This window comes from Schistocerca gregaria, chromosome 6 (genome assembly GCF_023897955.1).
Source record: "Schistocerca gregaria isolate iqSchGreg1 chromosome 6, iqSchGreg1.2, whole genome shotgun sequence".
In the NCBI taxonomy this organism is placed as follows: Eukaryota; Metazoa; Arthropoda; class Insecta; order Orthoptera; family Acrididae; genus Schistocerca; species Schistocerca gregaria.
Window position 1 is genome coordinate 251884998 of NC_064925.1, and position 23529 is coordinate 251908526.

The 23529-nt window shown below is 44.8% G+C and overlaps 1 protein-coding gene across 11 annotated transcripts in view; it reads right to left on the reverse strand.

Moving 5' to 3' along the window:
• Nucleotides 1–23529, reverse strand: part of LOC126277885 (protein turtle-like) — a 798080-nt gene that overhangs the window by 589951 nt on the left and 184600 nt on the right. The gene's annotated exons all lie outside the window — the stretch shown is intronic.

Here is a 23529-nt window from a genome sequence, read left to right on the forward strand (position 1 = left end):
ATGGTTTTCTGTTACCGGAGGTTGAATGAGCGTTTTGAACCTCCATCTACTCAGCAAGATTACGGTTCGTTTAATTTAGGCGCTCCGGGGAAGCCGTAGAAATTCTCAGTGACTAAGTCAGGGGCACCATCAACGTTATTATTCATTATTTAGATTCACCACTTGATTTAAGCATGGGAAGAAACAAACCGACCTGTTCTTAAAATTAGCAGGTACCTGAGATATCGAATTTGTTGTTTGCAGACTATCAGGTCTGACAGCGGGAATGACAAAATATTTTATAGAGCTGGGTTGTTACATTTCACAATTTACTAAGTAGGACGACTCAAGAATGATTTAATAAAATACAGAGCAAGTCAATGGAAATTTTGTACAGTGAGCTAGGCAAACAAACAGAGAAAGGCATTAAATCGGTTTTCATAATATAGCAAATGTAGCTCTTCTATTTTGGTGGGTATGTTGGCCCCGAAAATACTGGGGATCACAACAAAAGTAGGGGTGTAAGAAAAAATGAATGCAAAGATATCTAAATGAGCCAATCTAAAAGCTAACACCATGTGTTTGGTACTACTGGCTATAGGATAGCAATGTGAAGTCCGGAAGAAGAAAGACTTTGTTGCGGGTGATTTGAACTATGTACTGTATAGGAGTGTAGTATATAATGGAAAATCGCCGTATTCGGTAGGCAGGCTGCCCAAATCCCCATACGTTCATCCTGATATAGGTTTTCCATGATTTTCCTAAATCGTTTAAGGCAAGTGCCAGGATAGTTCTTTCGAAAAGGGCACATTCGATTTCATTCCCAATCATTCTACAATCAAAGCTGGTGCTCAGTCGCTAATGACCTTGTCGTCGACAGAAATTAAACCCTCATCATCCTTTGTATCTATGAAATTCAGGTCACTTTACTATAACACAGGCAATCGGCTATCTTTATACTCTTTTTATTTATCAGCATGCATTGATAGTCCTTCCATAATATGTTACTTTTATATTTGATTGTTCTAGATAGAGAAAAAAATATATGCAGTAAATAAAATACACAGTTCCTGTAGTTGTGTTTTTTAGTGGATTGTTGCGTGATGAAGCGCCTGCCTCGAACACCGTGGTTCACACTCACATCGAGGCATCTTGATTAAGGTTTCCCATAATGTGCAACAATTATTAAGGCAAATAGTAAAAGAAATTGCCAAATTCCTTCGGCATCTTTATCCAACCTGAGCTTGCACTCCATCTCCTGTGACCTCGGCGATATGGCGTTAAACCCTAATCTTCCTTCTCTTTTACGTTATCGTACGGATTCATACCAACATGGCCAGTTTATGCAAGTTAAATCAAAATCACTCATCTATTACGCATTAAGCCTGTTCCGACTGGCCGACTTGCTGCGTTGAAGGCAGGAGGAGGCTCGGTCTATCATCGCTGGACATGTGGTCAGCCCGTTGCTAGTCCTACCATCGTTATTGCCAGTAGATGAATCCTAATGCATGTCGGTGGTTCTTTATTGAAGCAGTTCCTTATCTGACATCACGAGGTTGAGCGGCTCCCGTTCCAGATGTAGCTCATAAAAATGACGGACTGGGAATGTAGCCCAGGGTCCTCCTGCACTGCAGGTCGCGACGCTAATCAATACGCTACGAAAGCATTATTTATGCAGAGTTTTAGTTGGAAGGCACACATTTAGCTGTAACTATTAAGAAACTTGGACACCCTATGCAGAATTTTAGTTTCTCATTTGTTACGACTGTATGTGTGTCTTCGGTGGAATTGTATAACATGCACCTTTTGCTACATCGAAGATTTCGTAAAAGCTATCGCCGGCCGCTGTGGCCGAGCGGTTCTAGGCGCTAACAGAGAAGCAACACTACGTAAAATAACCAGAGACATCAATGTGGGTCGTACGAAGAATGTACAGTTTAGGGCAATGCGGCGAAATTTGGCTTTAATGGGCTATGGCAGCAAAAGACCGGCGTGCGTTTGCTAACAGTAGGACATCGCCTGCAGCACCCTTCCTCGACTCATGACCATATAGATTGGACCATAGACAACTGGCAAACCGTAGCCTAGTCAGAGTTGTAAACTGGTGGTGTTTCCATATGGTGTGGGCTGTGTTTACATGGAATGGACTCGGTCCTCTGGTCCCTCTGAACCGTTCATTGACTATAAATGGTTACGTTCAGCTACCTGGAGATCATCTGCAGCCATTCATGGACTTCAAGTTCCCAAACAACGATGGTATTGTTGTGGATGACAATACATCGTGTCACCGGCCCACAATGGTTCGCGGACTATTCGTGCGACAGATTTGGCCACTCAGACTAAACGTCCATGGCACATAATCGAGAGTCCAGTGCACAAAATCCTGCACCGGCAGCACTTTCGTAATTATGGACGGCTATAGAGGGTGCATGGCTCAATAATTCTACAGGGGACTTCCAACTACTTATTTAGTCTTTGATATGTCAAGATTCTGCCGAACGCCAGACAAAAGGAGGTCTCACTCGATATTAGAAGGTATCACATTACTTTCGTCACCTCAGAGTATGTGAGCGGGGCCAGTTAAACAATGGTAGACCAGCTCGCTTCGCGGGGTTGCCTACCACCCAGGGGAGTGTAGCATATTCCGGCAGCTCGCTTCAGCTGCAGAACTGCAGGGATAAGCAACGTGTCAGCAGAGCTTTAATCAGAAAGAAAGGTTGGTGACAGTTACAATCGTGGATTGCAGCTGACACTAGACCTGGCTCCTGAATAATCATTGTCAAATCAGATGCACTTACCTGCTAAATGTATTTATTCCTCTCACGTTATGTTCTTCAAGTCCTTCTCGTGAAAATGGACTTTTTTAATTTTTGCTTCTTCTCTAATATTTATGACAGTTTCTTGGTTTTATTGTATTCATAAATAGAGTTATAAATGTGTAAGTACTGCATAAATAGTGAACCTCGTCCCAACAACAACATTCTGAATCCGTTGATTTGTATGTTTGCATTTACTAAGAAGTAAGTACCGGTAACTATTTATTTCAATAATAACAGTGTCTACATTATACTAAATTAAAATAACTCATTTCGTTGCAGTAAGCAAGGAGCATCCCTTGTACTTTAGGAGAATCCTGTGTGGATACTACGTGGCAGTACATTAAGTAGGTGAGATGCTGCCATGTAGAAATCAAATTTGTGGTTTCAGTGAGTAAACACAATCTCAAGAGAATTACTGTTGATAAAGAGTCCTTTAAATCTGTAATGTTTGGCATTTGATATCATGCAGGCCGTATTTAAGAATTATCATGTGGTTATTTCATTAACATCCTCCTTAGAGTAGCCTTGATGAAGGCTGCCTGCAATAGCATCCGAGGTGTTTGCATTTTTATTGAACGTGATGCGGTCACGTACCCGAGAGGATATAATTGATTCGTTCATTATCATGGGTCGGAACAGTAGACCAAATGCCAAATATTACAGTTTGCCCAGTGGACTCAGTATGGAACGCCACAGTTTAACTTTAAACACTGATATGAGACATTTGATTTCTATCAGCTGAGACTGCAGCTATTTAGTGTAATACACTTAATTTAGATTCTCTTAAAATAGATCAGTTTTACTTTGCCTTTTGTTACAAGAAATGGTTCAAATAGCTCTAAGTACTAAGGGATTTAACTTCTGAGGTCATCATTCCCCTAGACTTAGAACTAATTAAACCTAACAAACTGAAGGACATCACACACATCCACGCCCGGAGGCATGATTCGAACCTGCGACCGTAGCAGTCGCGTGGTTCCGGACTGAAGCGCCTAGAACCGTTCGGTCACAGCGGCCAGCTTTTTTACAAAGAATGTTTATTTAGCATCACCATTTGCTAGCAAGCAAACTAAAACAAAAGTAAATAAATTAACAGTTTTCTTCTTTAAGTCCATACAAGACCAGAGAAGATAGCGTTTTAACTTTTACATAAAATGGATCCCGTCACAGTAATCAATCGATAAAATCATTGGAAATACAAGAAAACTTTTGCTTTGAGAGCTTTATTGTCGCTCCACTTGTAAAGCATGTCCTTTTTCGACAATTTATTATCACAATCCAAAAATATCCTTGTCGATTTTAGTGTACCATACTTTACTTTGCAAACGATCCTCTAGCAATTTGTCCACTGATAATCTCACACATCACCTCTTGATATGGCGGCATAATAACGACCAATAACAACTTGAGGAGAGTAACGGTTACTCCTTAAATACTTATTAAATTTAACAGAGCCACTGCCAGAAACAAAAAGCAATAGGGTTTTTTAACATTTAACTTTGAGTAGAATTTTACACCGTCCAGTGTCATTAATGTAACCATCGCCTATATTCGACGTCGGCGTGCAATAATCACACACAGTTGGCAGGTGGCAACACTACCACTGGAGATCGTGTAAAGACTGTCTGGAGGACGCGGAGAACAGTGCAGTTGTTGTGGTAATGCGGTAACAAAGCGAATTACGTGACGTCCAGATGGGCATGATCTTTACCTATGGGCCATGGATGGAAGCATTCCCAAGATCACAAAGTTTTTAAACTGTTCGCGTGCCTCTGTGGCTAAAGTATACCGTGCATGGCACAACGGCTCTATTCAAAATCGGCACCGAGGCAACTGTTGTGTACCAGGGGACATAAACGACATAGGTGAACGATGGCTGCAGAGGTGTTTAAGGACGAACAGACGTGCATCTGCTGGGCAACTTACCGCCCAGCTGAACCAAGTGGCTACCAACAGTGTCTCCTCAACAAAGGTCAACGAACGTTGCTGCGTATGGGCCTCCGCAGTAGGTGATTGGCTGATGCGCCCATGCTCACTGATGTCCATCGGTGACGAAGTCTGGAATTTGGACGCCAATACCGCTGCTGGACTTCCACTGAACGGTGACACGTGACCATTTCGGATGAATCATGTTTTATACTCCGTTGGCGTCTGAAACCAAACGCCTTACAACAATCGTCGGAAGGTTCTAGCTTTATGTCCTAGGGAATGTTTTCGTGACATTCTCTGGGTGCTGTCGTCATTCTAGAGGGCACAGCAGATCAGCACAAGTATGCATGTATCCTCGGGAACCATGCCCACCCCTAAGGGCAGTTTGTTTTTCCTTGACAAGACGGCAACTTCCTTGAGGTCAACGCAACATTCCACACAGATCTCAGTGTACGTCAGTGGTTCAAAAGCATTAGAATGAGTTTACCATTCTCCACTGGCCACCAGACTGCCAGAATTTAAACCCAATCGACAATCTGTGTGATCACTTCGAACGTGCTGTTCACCCAATGCGTCTTCAACCGAGAAACTTAGCGCAGCCTGCCACGGCAGTACTCAGCATGGCTCCACATCTCTGTCGCCACCTTCCGGAAACTCATTTATTCTCTTCCTACACGTCTCGCAGCGGCCTGCGCTGCAAAAAGATGGTTCTTCGTACCTTTGACTGGTGGTCACATTAATGTGACAATATGACTGCTCAGTGTATTATTACCTAATAATTTTTATTCTTGATTGTTAATTTCCTGCTGCACATCTAAGTATTCCTGAAATTGAGTACTAAGAGAAAAGTCAGGACTTTCATTATTTTATGTCACAGCTTTTTGAAATTACGCCTGTGACATAACTTCAGTTGTGAATGTCACCATAAAAGAAGTAGGAAATCCTGATTAAAATTAGTAATGATAGGGTATGGTTTAAATTAGATACAATGTGTACGAATTACCGATAGCTTCCTGACTTATTAATAACTTTAGGAATGAACGAGAGTACATCATGCCAGTAACAAAATAGTTTAGGGCGATTTTTCTGGGTATCAGAGTGCTCAGTTTTTATACGTGGAGCAAGCTACTGTCGATTTGACCTACTATGGAGGTAATCGATTGAAGACTGTGTATTCCTCAGCTTCGTCCGAAGGTTACGGTAGAGTCGTGTCTGCCTCAGAACGGCAGCCGCAGAGACGACGACCATTATGTTAAAACGCGTCATCATCTCAGAGGAGTGCTCGCGTTAAGACACTTGTCGGCTTTTCCCCTAAGTCGCTCGCGACTCGGAAGTTGGACGTCCAGGGTTGTGCTCCACTCGCGGAGTCCCAAACGCTGTTACCGCGGCGGCTTCCATTTCCAGCGGCATGAATGCGAAACGACACGCTAAAATGTAATCTCGCCTATGTCGGCTGTGCTCTATAAAGAGCATCTCCTTCCCCCGCCCCCACCCACCCATCCCGGGGGCGTCTTGCCGCCCCCGCAGCCACAGCATTCCCGGGCGGCGGCAGTAATGGCACAACAATGGCACACTCGCGACCGAATTCATTTCGCGCCGCCGGCGGTGCGGATTAGATTAAACTCTGCGCGCCCGGACGGGTCGGGTCGGCGCTCCCGCCGGAATTCGCTTCCCTGTTTGTCTGGCTCGTTTGTTTAAGCTCCTTGGCGCACTCATTCTATTGCAGTTTGTTTTCCATTTGCGACGTGGCAGCGCGCGCAGGGCTGCTACCCCCACTCCTGGGGAATCCACCTCACCCGACAGTCCTTTGTCTCGCCGTCTTCTTTTGTTCCGCGCGACACCTCTCACGGGGAGGATGGCATTTGCGTCCCTCCCTCCACCCCCCCCCCCCCCTCGAACCCTCTCAACCACCGTCATCGCCCCCTCACTCTCTGGCACATTTGCTCCCAGTAACAGCTGATACTCGCCACATAAAAACCTTGACCTACTGATATACATTCCGCAAAATTGCTTCTCATTTGACAAATTAGTTCTACACCCACGCATCGAACCATGTTATTGCATGCACTATTTTATACTGCGTTGACACCAACTTGAGATATCGTCAGAGTACGAGACGCGTTCCAAAAGTAAAGGAAATGTTGTTATGCGAGTTCGCTTCACGTTATTTTTGCTGTTGCTTTGCTAAAAATGTTGGAGAAGTATTTGCAGGATGTTAGCGTTGTGTTCGCCAAATAGGTTTCGCGCTGTGACGGCTCATGTAGCGTAAGCGTTGTCATGAGAGAGATGTCACACGACCTCAATTACAGACTAGTATTATAAGTGCTAAACAGGCATTCTTTTGTCGGCGGTAAATGTTTGCATCTTTTAAGTGCTCTGCAAACAAAACACAGTCTTTGGTTCGCTTTCCCCCAAAAAATGTATTATGTGACGGTTCCAATTTCAGTTCTTCATAACTTTAACCCCTAAATAATTAGTTCAATAACAACATTCAAATTTGTGTTATTCTTTGTGTAACTGAAATTTTACGGTTTTTCTTAGTACGCATGTAAAATACTTCATAATTTTTATTCCTTACGGTCAGAGGCCGCCTTTCGCATCACACAGATATCATTGCTAGAGCATTGAATCCGAGCAAGTTATATGCCAGTAGACAGTTCTTTACAGATATTTAATAAAATTAGAACCCAATATGTATTCCAAACTCCTACTTCAAGTAGATGTAAACGATTAGGGGCGATAATTCAGTAAATTCTTTGTATTCCCTTTCTTGTGTAATAGTGTGACCTGCCCAAGTCTCCAGTGTTTAGGTGGAGCGAGAGGTTTTAGGTCTGTATGAGTGCTAGAAGTGAAGCTACTTCATCATCTTACTGTGGTCTCCTACTTCTGAGGTCGAAAGATCAGTAAGAAATACTGCCTGCAAATTGAGGCAATCGGGGAAAAAGTCCAGATTTGTGGCGAAATGATTCGTGGCTTTAGCACTAAAACGATACACGTCTTGTCACTTCGTTCCTTGTTGTGCTGTTTTTCTTTTTTTTGCCAAATACATTTGTTTAATGATACTCCAGCACCCATATTTTCTAGAAACGGCCTCATGTGACATTTTTATTTCCAGAAATGGAGAAAATTTTCAAGGGCCGTCGTTTTAGAAGCATCGATGAATTTACAAAGGAGTAACTGAGACTGCTAAAACCTGTGCGGATAACAGACTGAGTTAAAGCGCCCAGTTCCAAGACACAGTAAGCCGTGCCGGTCCCTGAGCGAACTCACCTGGCGGATTGATGACGACAGTCTTTGTGGCGACCAGTTATGTGTGTGTTTTTAGGCGGTTTCCCACATACGACAAGATGAATACTGGCCTGGTACCCAACGTTGCGCCGCAGTTAGACGATTTGCAAACAGATAGAAAACCTTCTCACTCTTGCACCCGATATACACTCCTGGAAATTGAAATAAGAACACCGTGAATTCATTGTCCCAGGAAGGGGAAACTTTATTGACACATTCCTGGGGTCAGATACATCACATGATCACACTGACAGAACCACAGGCACATAGACACAGGCAACAGAGCATGCACAATGTCGGCACTAGCACAGTGTATATCCACCTTTCGTAGCAATGCAGGCTGCTAATCTCCCATGGAGACGATCGTAGAGATGCTGGATGTAGTCTTGTGGAACGGCTTGCCATGCCATTTCCACCTGGCGCCTCAGTTGGACCAGCGTTCGTGCTGGACGTGCATACCGCGTGAGACGACGCTTCATCCAGTCCCAAACATGCTCAATGGGGGACAGATCCGGAGATCTTGCTGGCCAGGGTAGTTGACTTACACCTTCTAGAGCACGTTGGGTGGCACGGGATGCATGCGGACGTGCATTGTCCTGTTGGAACAGCAAGTTCCCTTGCCGGTCTAGGAATGGTAGAACGATGGGTTCGATGACGGTTTGGATGTACCGTGCACTATTCAGTGTCCCCTCGACGATCACCAGAGGTGTACGGCCAGTGTAGGAGATCGCTCCCCACACCATGATGCCGGGTGTTGGCCCTGTGTGCCTCGGTCGTATGCAGTCCTGATTGTGGCGCTCACCTGCACGGCGCCAAACACGCATACGACCATCATTGGCACCAAGGCAGAAGCGACTCTCATCGCTGAAGACGACACGTCTCCATTCGTCCCTCCATTCACGCCTGTCGCGACACCACTGGAGGCGGGCTGCACGATGTTGGGGCGTGAGCGAAAGACGGCCTGACGGTGTGCGGGACCGTAGCCCAGCTTCATGGAGACGGTTGCGAACAGTGTCCCTAATTTGCTGGGAAGTGGCGGTGCGGTCCCCTACGGCACTGCGTAGGATTCTACGGTCTTGGCGTGCATCCGTGCGTCGCTGCTGTCCGGTCTCAGGTCGACGGGCACATGCACCTTCCGCCGACCAATGGCGACAACATCGATGTATTGTGGAGACCTCACGCCCCACGTGTTGAGAAATTCGGCGGTACGTCCACCTGGCCTCCCGCATGCCCACTATACGCCCTCGCTCAAAGTCCGTCAACTGCACATACGGTTCACGTCCACGCTGTCGCGGCATGCTACCAGTGTTAAAGAGTGCGATGGAGCTCCGTATGCCACGGCAAACTGGCTGACACTGACGACGGCTGTGCACAAATGCTGCGCAGCTAGCGCCATTCGACGGCCAACACCGCGGTTCCTGGTGTGTCCGCTGTGCCGTGCGTGTGATCATTGCTTGTACAGCCCTCTCGCAGTGTCCGGAGCAAGTATGGTGGGTCTGACACACCGGTGTCAATGTGTTCTTTTTTCCATTTCCAGGAGTGTAACACTCGACGCAGAAAACTGCAGTTCTAGAAGTGTTTCAGGCACTCAGAATGCGTTAGCGTAAGTTTATGATATCAACGGATGCTATTATGAAGGAAATGAAGTTTATGCAGGCGAATAAATAAAACTCCCGTTATTTTTTGGACACCCCTCGTAAGTGCGTGATAATTCCAAACCTGAAGTTTCGAACATCCCGTCAGTTTCTCATGTTTGTCAAGAGACAGGAATCGTTCGGGTGGGAAAATGGGATCCATTTCCCGCGAGGGTGGCCCAGTTTCCCTACGTGTGCAGGTATCTGTGCCGGCGGGGGCGGCTAAACGCTAGCCGGCGGCCAAACAGAGCCATTCGTCTCTGGGAGGGGCGGGAAGGACAGACCGCTATCTGGCCGCTGTCCGCTAAGCGACAGCCGTTACTCACGGCCTGAGCTGTGAGCTGGCAAAAACAACGCGGCGCGATGGCCCGCCGTCCAGCGTGCAGCTGCTGCAATGGGCGGCGTCCAGTCCCAGGCTGCAGGCCTTATCTCCGTCTGTATTATTGCCGCAGGCTGCGATGCAGCTAAAAAAAAGGAACTTTGGCAGGCACATATGGATTACAAATTACTCACTCAGCGCGTGTACCCTATGAAACCGATACAAGCTTTCTTATTAACGGACACTGTGAAAAGTCTCTGGAAGCACGGCAGAAATAGAACGAAGATGGAGATGTAAATGTATGGTTAACAAGTGAACAATATAGACGGGGACAAACGAGAGAATGAAAGTAATGTTATTATTAACGGGCTACAGCAATGAGAAAACAATGTACACAATATTTTCTACGAATATGCACTGATTTGCCGAAAGTCTCTGGATACCTACTAATATCGTGCCGGACCTCCTCCTGCCAGGCTTATTGCAGCAACTTGACGCGGCGTTGAGTCAACAAGTGATCGCAAGTTCCCTGCACAAATACTGAACCATGTTACAACTATAGCCGTCCATAACTGCGAAACTGTTGCTGGTACCGAATTTTGTGCACATGCTGACCTCTCGGTTATGTCCCATAAATGTTCTACGGGATTCGTGACGGGCGATATAGGCGGCGAAATCAGTCCCTCCAACTGTCCAGAATGTTCTTCAAACCAATCATGAACAATTCTCACCCGGTAACATGGTGCACTGTCATCCATAAAAGTTCCACCGTTGTTTGCGAACACGAAGTAAATGAATGGCTTAAAGTGGTTACCAAGTTGATGAGTGGTTCAGCAGGACCAGAGAACCCGGTCCATTTGGTGCAAACAAAGGCTATACTATTATGGAGCTACCGCCAGCTTGTACAGTGCCGTGATGAGAACCTGGGTCCTTGACTTCGTGGGATCTGTGCCACACTCCAATACTAGAATTAGCTCTTACCAACTGAAATTGGAACTCATATAACCAGACTACGATTTTTCAGTCGTCTATGGCCCAACCAATATGTTCACGAGCGCAGGAGAAGATGATTCAAATGGCTTTGAGCACTATAGGACTTAACATCTGAGGTCATCAGTCCCCTAGAAACTTAGAACTACTTAAACATAACCAACCTAAGGGCATCACACACATCCATACCCGAGGCAGCATTCGAACCTCCGACCGCAGCAGCCGCGTGGTTCCGGACTGAAGCGCCTTGAACCGATCGGCTCGCAGGAGAAGAGCTGCAGGCGATGTCGTGCTATTAGCAAAGGCACTCGCTTCAGTCGTCTGCTGCCTTAGCCGAATAAGCCCAAAATATGCTGCACTGTTCTAACAGTTACGTTCGTCGTACGTCCCACATTGATTTCTGTGGTTATTTCACGCAGAGCTGCAGGTCTGTAAGCAGTGACAACTCTACGGAAACGCCGCTGCTCTCGGTCGTTAAGTGAAGGCCATGTGCCATCGCGTTGTCCGCAGTGAGAACCAAAGTCTGAAACATCACACACTCTTGACATTGTAGATCCTCGAATACTGAATTCTTTAATGTTTTCTACTATGATACACCCCATCCGTCTAGCTGCAGCTACCCTTACTCGTTAAATGTTTTTTTTTCCGTTGTGCTGCCATAATCATGTCGAAAACATTTCCACATGAATCACCTGACTACAAATGCCGGCTCTGCCTTTTTATATCTTGGGTATACGATACTACCGTCATCTGTATGCGCGGACATCTCTATCCTATGAATTTTGTCATCTCTGTGTACATTACCTGACATAAAAAGTGAAGCGCAAGGAGGAATAAAGGAAAGGAAATGAAACTTCACGCGTTGATAGGCCTTGGTCTGAATGTATGCATTGCTTCGTCTGGGATGAGAGTCATAAAACAGTTGTATCCTCTTCTGAGGCATCCTGGTCCACAACGGTTACAACTGGTCCTTGATATCCTTGACACGGCAAAGGAGCTGGTGGCGGAGCTAGTCCCATACACGTTCTACGGGGGACATATATCTCGCGCTCTTACTGAACATCGAAGTATCTCAATGTCATGTCGATAGTACATAGACACATGTGACATGTGTGGACGAGGACTGTGCCGTTAAAAATGGCGCCACTATTCTGTCGTGTGTGAAGTAACGTAGGAGGACGCACGATGTCCATACCGTACCGTTCAACTGCAGTTCCCTCAGTCAGTGTCAACCGTGACTTGAAATCGTATCTGATCGCACCGCACACCATGAAGCCACGAGTAACGACGCTGTGCGCGTCTGAATCATTGGACGAGTGGGACCTCTCCCCATGCCCTCGCCATACTATCCGACGATGGTTATTCGGGGTTGTACAGAGCTCAACGAAATGCGACGCCATTCATCGGCAGTCTAGGCTTCCCAGTTAAGGCAGCCCTCCTAACACAGCTGCTTGTGTTAAGGTGTTAACGGCATCTTGCGAATGAGATGGTAATTACTGACTAACGGTGGTAGATGACACAGGATGTTGCAAAGAGACCGTTACTTGTTCTCGGATGGCAGGTTATGATGTGCTTGGTGCAAAATACGGGATCCTGCCTTTTGGTGGTCAGACGTGGTCGACCGATATTTCACGGCGGGTATTCCCGCCTTCGTGTTCTCCTGGAATCGCTCTCGGGCTACTGTTACATACAAATGCCCCACAAATCAGGGGCATCATACCAAGTGGATCACACAATGAGGCTCATTTCAAATTGTGTCGAGTGCTGATAATGCTGTCTAAGACGAGTACGCGGCATCGCCGTGTCTTTCACAGTGATGATTTAACATCTGCTGCTGTTTACTACGCCCTGTTCTTGCTATCAGGCCGGGTAAAAATACTAAACAAAACAGCAGTGGAACCTGACGGCCGTTCTACCTGTCACAGAGAACTGAAACTCTAATCAGATACATACCTGCTGGTGTGTGTTCACTGATATCCGATCCTGTCTTCTGCGTACTTCATTTTTTCCTCAGGCAGCGTAAACTCAGAGCTCCTCCTTAGAACAAGTCTCTCCAACAGGAAAGTAGGAGTCCTTCAGTCTTCTACCGAAAAGAGATCCTTCCTTCCAGCTGCGGGACTTTCCTATATTCTGCGAAAACAGTGCCTGCCAACCTTCTTGCCATTCCAGGCAGTTCTTCTAGCCTCTTCTTTCTTGCTGCTCACTCACTGCCTCTGCATCTCTGGCAACACCATGCACCCGTCATCAACAAACGGGCCGACCACACCGATTGCTATCGCTTCCCATGCTCTCACGTATCCATTTTCCTCTTTTGATTGGTTGTTCCGCCAACATCCATTAAACCGAGCGGTTTATAAGGACTTTACTGAAACCTAGGTAACTCTTTTGCAACAATGTAAGTGAACGTACTAGAATCAGCAACTATCGACATGTCCTTAATAGCAAGTTTTCTCCTCTAAGTGTTGTCGCTGAAATACAGGACAAGAGCATCACCTCCTCTTTGCAGTCTCGAGTGCAACGCAACAGTTACCTCTCTTGCTTGCACAATTAGTAGCGCATCCCCTTAGCAGTTAAGGTTCATCCATCTGAGTAGAAAACACCGTCACTAGTGTTTTGTCGTTTTCAAGTAAAACTGCAGGTTCATGATACACGAGAAGTTTATTACACCTGTGGATTTTTTGCTTGTGTATTTCTAGACCACCTATTGATATGCGCATGCTACTTCGCATGGCTGCAGTTTTGTTATTTTAGCAACGAACGTTCACTTCGTGAATAAACTAACTGGTTTCCCTCGGGCGCGTCACTTGATGGCCTGAACCTGAATATCTGAGTCACATACAGCAATAACCCTTAACTCATGATGTGTAGTTTCTAAGACAGCGCGAAAATTTACAAACTTGCACTCCAAGGTCAGTTCTCGCGAAGTACATCTATACGCTTCCTACCGTCCTTATATCGCCAACTGATATGGTGATATATCTGTTTCTCCAATAAAACAATGAAAGAGTTAGTTAAAATCATATATGCTCTGAGCGGTGACAAAGAAAGATGTGGATCTCAGCATTTAAAGTCAACTTTGCAGGCTACAAATGTCTATTTTTATGTGTAAGTTTAAACCCTGGAATTTAGTTTCATGTGAAAATTTACTTGCTAAAGAAATATCACAATCTTTCTGGATGTGAAAGTTCGGTAATTACTCTAAGAGTTCATTTACGTGTAAAAAACCACACATAAGTTCGTCATTTTTTGTGAAACAAAATACTGCAAGTAGTATTTAATGCAGTAAAATGAACAAGGAGTATTTAAACAGCACTTAAAATAAATGTCGTATAACTTAAATTAAAATTTCAGCGGACCTGCTCCCTAAATATTGGTTGAAACGCGGAGGTCCCAAAGACCCAACTTCGTAGATATGTTACACGAAAGTCACGTCGTGAGTTACGGGATAATACATTTCCGAAAATAGTTCCTGAAGTAGATCCGACGCGTTGCTTTTCTCTACTCTGCGACAACTACTTGGAGTGACGATTCTAGATCATCACAATTTTCTGAGTTTTGTGTTGTTTTCCGACACGTTAAGATCCAATTGCGAACACCACAGACTGCAGTTTAATTGCAAGTGAGGCCAGTACTATCACTAGTAATGACATTTGAAAGGAGAAGTAACAACCTCACTTAAAATGAAACAGTCGTAGTACCAGTCTACTCATTACCAATTACTTGGTATAGAGGTCAAGAAAGGTCATGATACAGAGATATGCACATACAGAGATGGCGATAGTATCGCGTACACAAGTTATGGAAGGGCAATCCACTGGTGGTTTTGAAAGGGGAATGGTAGTTGGAGGTGGGCGCATAGGACATTCCATATCGGAAATCGTTAGGGACTTTCCGAGATACATAGTGTCAAGAGTGTGCTCAGAATACCAAATTTCAGGCATTATCTCTCGCCCCGCAGAGGCCAACCACTTCCACTTAACAGCCGAAAACAACAGCGTTTGCTTAGAGTTGTCAGCGCTAACAAACAACAACACAACGAGAAATAAACCCAAAAATAAAAAAAATGGTTCAAATGGCTCTGAGCACTATGGGACTTAACAGCTATGGTCATCAGTCCCCTAGAACTTAGAACTACTTAAACCTAACCAACCTAAGGACATCACACAACACCCAGTCATCACGAGGCAGAGAAAATCCCTGACTCCGCCGGGAAACCCAAAAATCAATGTCCGACGTACGGCGAAAGCATTCGTTAGGGCAGTGAGGTAAATTTTTGAGTTACTGGGCTATGACAGTCGACGACCGACGCGAGTGCCTTTGCTAACACCACAACATCGTCTGCAGCTCCTCTCCTGGGTTTGTGACCATGTCGGTTGGACCCCAGACGATTGGAAACCCGTGGCTTGGTCAGATGAGTTCCCATTCCAGTTGGTGAGAGCTGATGGTACGGTTCAACTGTGGTGCAGACCCCACGAAGCCATGAACCCAAGTTATCAACAAGGCACTGTGAAAACTGGTGGAGGTTCCATAATGGTGTGGTCTGTGTTTATACAGAATGGTATTGGTGGCATGGTCCAACTGAAGCGATCGTTGATTAGAAATGGTTATGTTCAGTTACCACGGATTTCATGTCTTCAAACAACGATGGAATTTTTATGGATGACAATGCTCTATGTCACCAGGCCAAAATTGCTCGCTATTGGTTTGAAGGACATTCTGGAGAATTCGAACGAATGATTTGGCCACCTGTATCGCCCGACGTGAATCCCGACGACCATTTATGGAACATAATTGACAGGTAAGTCCGTCTACAAAATCCTGCATTGGCAACACTTTCGCAATTATGGACAGCCATAGAGGCAGATGGGCACAATTTTTTGTGCAGGGAACTTCCAACGACTCACTGAGCCAATGCCGCGTCGAACTGCTACAGTGTGTCTGGCAATAGGTGGTCCGACACTATATTAGAAGGCATCCATGACTTTCGTTACCTTAAGCACCATGCTTCACAACGAATTGCGAATGAGTACGTAGAAAGTGTAATATCGGAGAACCTGTGTGGAGAATGGTGACCAGATGGCATCCTGTCGCAAGTCAGTTCGTGCCACCGAAGTCTCATGGGGCCCCAGCTGTCGATGGAGGTAGATTTATGGCCGACGTAGCGCGGGCTGCCCCATTGTGACGTTAAACCAGCTTTCCTCGCCTCATAATTTATTACTTACTGCCTCCATGGCCTACTGTATCGTCACCACGTCATTGTTCCCTCAATATTGACTAAGTCTCACATTAGGGTACGAAAACTGCAAAGATACCATGCTTTAAACACTCCACATACTTCGTTTCCATTGATCACTACCAAGGTCATTCGATAAGCGGTTATAACACTCAATTCCACTCCCATATCGATACTACTTGACAGTGAAGGATTTCTGTAACGCTTGGTTGAGCCTCTGTGTGAAAAAGAGGAATCCCCAGTACTTTGCTGCATTTGCTCATTCAAACGCGAAAAGTGAGTTGAAGTATTATATATACACAAAGCCGGATTGGAGCCGGCCGCGGTGGTCTCGCGGTTCTAGGCGCGCAGTCCGGAGCCGTGCGACTGCTACGGTCGCAGGTTCGAATCCTGCCTCGGGCATGGATGTGTGTGATGTTCTTAGGTTAGTTAGGTTTAAGTAGTTCTAAGTTCTAGGGGACTAATGACCACAGCAGTTGAGTCCCATAGTGCTCAGAGCCATTTGAACCATTGAACCGGATTGGAGTCTGCCAGGATGTTTCATATCAACACACATTACGTTTCATTTGGAAAACAAAGCAAGCTATGGCTAAGATATTTTTCCCCAATATCCTGTCTTCCATGAATGCTAGTCCCACAAAGTATACAGGAGTACTTCGGTGGCGTTTGGAGAAGAGAGAGGTAATGTGTTCTGATCGTGGGCCTAAACTCTATCAGGAACAACTTATCCACCTTCGTGATGTAGAGTACAGAATGTCATCAATATTATTGGTTTATGGCTACAGTACTGTTATTTGTCTAATATGTATCACAAAGTGTTTGTGTCGCTTGCTTCATTATGACGGAGGAGGTATAGGGTGAGCGGATGACTAACCTTCATACAGCGTGAGAAACACACGTCACCAAGAACAAACCATAGCTATTCGACAGCAATCAACCGGAAGAAGATGTCAAACACCAAATCTCCTTCAGTCTTTGTTATATGACAATATAAAAAATGAATTACTATAGAAAGTAATGTATGATTCTTCAATTGTTTTCAGTCTCGTTTTGAGTATTGTATTGTACATTTATTTTAAAGTCTACTCTTGGCCATTTAATACTTCACAGTTCATTGCATGTTATAAGAAAATATATAAATAGTGTTCATGTTTATACTAACTAACCAGTTTCCTTATGTCATTTCATTCCCATGTCTGAAACAGGTAAGTTTTATTTGCTGTGTTTAATGGAGGAATGATATTTTCCTTGAATATTCTAACAAGAAGTTAATGTAATTGATATATCACTGGTCCAAAAAATATTACAACTACTTAAATTATGTAAGGCATGGAGTGGGTTCATCACAGGTAAAAATATTACCATACATTATAAACTGACGAAAATTTGTAAGATTTTACCGCCAAATATCAATAATTTTGACGTTCCATATTTCATGTTTACTTTGTGTGGAATTGCACTTTTATAAGTGACGTTATCAAATTATTCACCATTTATTGGTTAATAATGAGTAGCTTCTTACTCATATTTCTGTATAGGTGCATTCTTTGAGGATCGTTTCGCACTGACTTTGACAGCAGGGAGAACGGTGGCCTCTGCCCTCTTTGAAACGACGTAGGCCGAGGACTGGAAGCGGGGCAGTTTTCATGTTTCACGGCTCTGGAGAGAATGGGATGACGGGGGCGTTTACTGCCTAAGTACGGAACTCACTTGTTCTGGACGACGGTCGGCAATATTGCACAGATCGGTGGTGCAGAACTACTCTTCTCTGCAAAGCGTCCTTACATATACACCAGGGCTCACCAGACGGAATATTCAACAGTAAATGTCTTAAGCTCGATCAACTCGATGAGAGAACTCTTTACTGTCCGTGCTAGTCGGGATGGAAGCTTTCCTAGCTTCGATGTTAGTCAGCATCAAACATTTTTAGTGTTACCGTCAATAAACGGGGGCGCAATTTCGATTCTAGTCCTAGATACTTTTCTGATCTCAGATTCACATTAATGAATATGAATTAACATTCTAGGTCAGTACTTGCTCAATTAGCATATTTTTCTTTCAATATCGTTATTGCAATAAATATCATGTGAATAGTCAGTTGTTCTACTTTTCCTAGGATTAGATTGCAAATACCGAGCCCTATTAAGCTGGAGTAGAGTATCATGGCTAATTGGGGACCTAATTCACTTCTTTTCCCCGGTTGCAGCGTTCCAATGTCAGGGATAATTTAACTTACTTTTAGGTGTGACCACTCCACTGCAAACACAACGTTGGCAGCACTCATAAATACAGACGCCGTATGCTACCAGCACATCACATTGTATTCTGAGGTAGCATTGGAGTTTACGTTACAAGTAGACAAACTATTCTGATTAAATATTTGAACACAAAATTTTATTTTTATTGGCGTTAGTAAAGCAAATGCTAACGCTCGTTTTATATTTGTAATTGGCTTCTTGCGTGCGTACTCTTTAGCCAATACAAAAGGACAGACAGGTTACTATTTCAATGATAGTCTTGAATGTCTGGCTCTAAGATTATTGGTGATTGTTACGACAACGACGATAAACAATGAGATTAAGACGGTTACTGAAAGTTATGCATCCTTTGTTAAAATTTATGAGTCAAAACAGCATAGCTACGAAATGGTGGGAGCATAGTGATACTGACGGAAATAGATGTCCTACGTCAACAATTCGTATGTCTGATCTGTTTCGGCACTAACTGAATCGTCAACGACGCACTTCATTTTTGGTTTTCTATATAAGAAGCGCAGGCAATCTGTCAAGTTACCCTTCTTATTGTGGAGAAAATAAATGAGGTGTGTATATTTTTTATACTACTATATTTTTTATTTTTTATTCCTCCATCAAACTGCCTAAACGTTTACTGTTGGCTCTGGCACCAGGTAACTTGATAACTCTCAAGGTGACAAAAATTAGCTATCCGCTAAATCATGAAATAAAGTGTATGTTTCAAAATAAAACAACAGTCTATTCAGGAAAACGACTTCCTTCAAAAGATGCGAGGAAATGAAACGCTTTCAGCTGTCCTTATGATTTTATTTATCTTGTAGCTACCAGTTTCGGCGCTTCAATGCGCCATCTTCAGGCTGTACTTGATGCTGAAGGGGTTGAAACGATCCCTATATATACCGCATAGTGGCCAACATGACAGGTTTCGCAGACTATCTGAAAACTTTGGTGTCAGCACTCCAACCATCAACTGAGCTGGCAGTCTCCGAAACCAGAAACCAGTTATGATGGCCACCGATTCACTGCACCCGCCGTCTGAGAACAAGAAATGGACTGCCTCCAAAATTCTGGGTCTTCCCACACCACTGATCGGAGACTATTAGCACCTCGGATAATGAATTACCATCCGACTTGTAGGTTACTGTTAATACAGTAACACAAACTGCTGTGTTCCGAACTTTTCCGTGTATAGAAAGCTACGGTTGCTGATGAACGGCACTGCATGGGGTTCAGCGATGAATCGCAGTTCTCCACTCCCTGGGATGACCGCCGTCGGCGTGTACGGCCGAGACCTGAGAGGAGGTCCAGCAATCGCTACGTTTCAGAGACGTACAGTGGTGTTACTCCTGGTGTCACGGTGTGAGGTGCTGTCACGTGTGACTTCTGGTCACGGCTCCCAGTGGATGAGGGAACTCTGGCGGCACAAGGTACGTCACGCATATTCTGCATCCTTAAGTGTTACCTTTCGTGTGTCAGTTTCGTAGCATCGTTTTCCAACAGGACAATGGACTTTCCCCACATGGAAGTTTCACTATGAGGTGCACCTGACTGAGATACTCCAGTGGCCAACAAGATCCCCGGGTCTGTCCCCAATAGTGTAGGACCAGCCTGGAGGCCGGCCGGCGTGGCCGAGCGGTTCTAGGCGCTTGTCTCGAACGGCGCGACGCTACGGCCGCAGGTTCGAATCCTGCCTCGGACATGGATGTTTGTGATGTCATTAGGTTAGTTAGGTTCAAGTAGTTCTAAGTCTAGGGGACTGATGACCTCAGATGTTTAGTCTCATAGTGCTCAGAGCCATTTGAACCAGCCCGGAAGTCAACTCCATCCCAGTATCGAGGGTATCATAGACCAGTTATAGCAGCTGTGGGTCAGCTAGCTTCAGAAGACGAAACAAAGCCTTTCTGACACACTTCTCAACATAATCACTGCATGCATTCATACCAAAGGGGTGACGGAGGGCGAGGAGTGTTACCGTGAGAAGACGACTCCGCCTGCCAAGTTCTCCGTAAATTCGACTGAATTCCGTAAATTCCGCTGAAACAACATCACAAACAGTTTCCTCCTGCTCCTCTTCTGGATGCTTACGTTTTTTACTCAGGTTGTGTTAGTAACAACTAGAGTTCCTACACGCAGTTGATTTCGTAGCTGGCGGGTTGTGAACGAACAAGTGTGTCAGCAGACGTATGGCAGTGTGGTGCTCTCCAGTGCATGGTCGGTCTATGGAACTGCTCGACACGCGGCCTGTCCTCGGGTAGCAGAAACTGGTGGCGCCCGTTGGGAGCAGCTTGTAGCCGTGCGCGCGACACGGCGCACGCTGGCTATCGACCGGCGCGCTGTGTGTGTGTGTGTGTGTGTGTGTGTGTGTGTGTGTGTGTGTGTGTGTGTGTGTATGTGTGTGTGTGTGTGCAGTCGGCTGGACGCTGCATCGCAGCGCAGCAGTCGCTGCGTCGACGGCTCCGACTGAGTCAGATGCTGCGCCTGCGACGCCCACGCCATCCACGCTTGTAGATGCGCCAACATGCCGCCACCGAGCGACGCGGGCAAGTGGGTCGGGCAACGGATTTGCATCCTGGAGAACTGGGGTACGCTTCCCCTTCCCGTTGTCCATATTACTAAGTACCGTACCTTCCTAAGGCAATCAAGGCAAATGCAGCTTGAAAAAAAAAAATAACGATTATTTCTTTCCTTATCCGGGACTGTGCTTCCTTTCCAGTGACCATCTTGTCACAAACACACTTTAACAGCAACTTTTTTGTTTTTCTTCACATTCACATACACCGCAAAAAACTAAACTCCGCCCGAACAAGCAATGAAGATCCAACGGCACCGACCGGCCACCGAGTTATCCCCAGCCCACAGGCGCCACCGATGCGGAAAGGAGCGGCATGTGGTAAGCACACCGCTCTCCCGGTCGTATGTCAGTTTACGAGGCAAAAACCGCTGCTTCTCAGTGAAATAGCTCCTCAGTTTGCTTCATAAGTGCTGAGTGCACCCCGTTTGCAAACAGCACTCAGGCAGCCCGTATGGTTACTAATCCAAGTGCTAGCCCAGCCCAACAGCGCTTAGCACTGTGGGACTTAACTTCTGAGATCATCAGTCCCCTAGAACTTAGAACTACTTAAACCTAACTAACCTAAGGACATCACACACATCCATGCCCGAGGCAGGAATCGAACCTGCGATCGTAACGGTCACGCGGTTCCAGACTGTAGCGCCTAGAACCGCTCGGCCACTTCGGTCGGCCAACAGCGCTTTAAGGGGAGACGGAAGGTAAGTAGGCTTCAAAAATTCGATTTTTTGATTTTGACATATTTGAAATGCCTGGTCTTTCCTGCGCTTAAAGTTTTTGTTTTATACAAATACGACACTTTTTCCGTGAAATATGATGGTTTTCCTGACGCGCGGTCTTTGCCTGAATGATCCTGACACTTGGTGCAAGTACAGGGGAAGTGCCAGATTTGACCACAAATATTCTTTACCTCCATCAGTAATGAATGAAATTAAACCCATATTTAGAGACCTTTGTAAAGATACCTTGTTGAAGAAATGTCTTCATGGGAAAATTCAAGATTTAAATGGATGTGTGATTGTCATTTGGAACAGGATACCGAAAACTGCATTTGTTCAGCTTACAACCCTCAGATTTGGTGTTTGTGATGCTATTTTATGCTTCAATGATGGTGTAATTAGAAAACTGTGGAAATACTGCAAAATCCTTGGTGCAAATAGATAAAGAGAGAATCCGCACAGCAGATATTGCTAATTTAAAATGCACGAAAGAAACCAGACTGAAAAGATGAGGGGCCAAGAGAAGAAAAGAAGATCAGTATGATTCAGATGATGCACAGTATGGTGCAGGAAAATATTAATGGTAAGTAATTCTCATCAGTAACTATATTAGAATTGCAATATTAAACTTTAAGTGGATTTTCCTCAAAACTACATTTCTTACTTTCAGGTATTATTATTTGATAAACTGATGGGGTTAGAAACATGAAATTTGGTCAATTTGTAATGCAGATAGTAATAAATTACTAAAAGTAAATTGAGGACTACCAAACAATCAGAAACTGTTTTATAATAATCAATGCACAAAAAAATTAAATTTTAGTAGTGAATGAATATTTTTTTTCTTCAAAACCATTAGAGGTTTTGCGTTCATTTTACTTATAAATTGCGACATCTATGTTATATATGTGTAGTAAAAATTTCATTGTTTTATCACTTATAGTTCTTTTGAAAAGTGTACCTATTCAAAGGGTAAAATAGCATTGGCAGAATAGGGATAAAAATTGCCTCTCGTCTCCTGTTAACTTCGGCGATCTGACGGGAACCAGTGTTAGCACTGTGGGAAAGCTATTGACAAAGAAGCACAGCAAAAAACAAAGGTCCGCCTTCTGGCGCAAAAGTGTCAATCGAGACACCGTGTCGTCCTCTGCCAATTGCTTCATTCTGATGCGGTACGGATGGCAAGAAGTGAGTACACTGCTATCCGGAACAGATAATTATCACTGAAGTGGCTCCTCAATTGGCAGTAAGAGGCTGACTGCATTATGCCGGACGGGAGAACGAACGCGTGTCCTCCGTGCAGCAGCCAGACATATCGACCACTGACAGGCGGAGGCGGGCACACCTCAAAAAACTACTATAAAACTGTTTTGCTGCAATTACACTGACGGAAAAAATCACAACACAAAAAAATAAATAATGTAGAGTAATGAACTTTAGAGGATACATTTGTCCACGTTACATATGTTGCAGGATCACTGGTTCTTGGAAGGGCAGGATAAGCCATTACAAATGTGAAATAGTGGCAGTCAATAACCGGTGTAACCGCCAGAATGTTAAATGAAAGCAAGCAAACGTGCATGCATTGTGATATACATCTGCCGGATGTCAGTTTGTGGGACGGAGTTCCATACCTGTTACACATGGTCGGACAATATAGGGACGGTTAATGCTGTTTGTGAATGACGCTGGAGTTGTCGTCTGATGTTGTCCCATATGTAGTCGGTTGGAGATAGATCTAGTGACCGAACAGGTCAAGGCAACGAGTCGAGACTCTGAGGAGCATGTTGGGTTA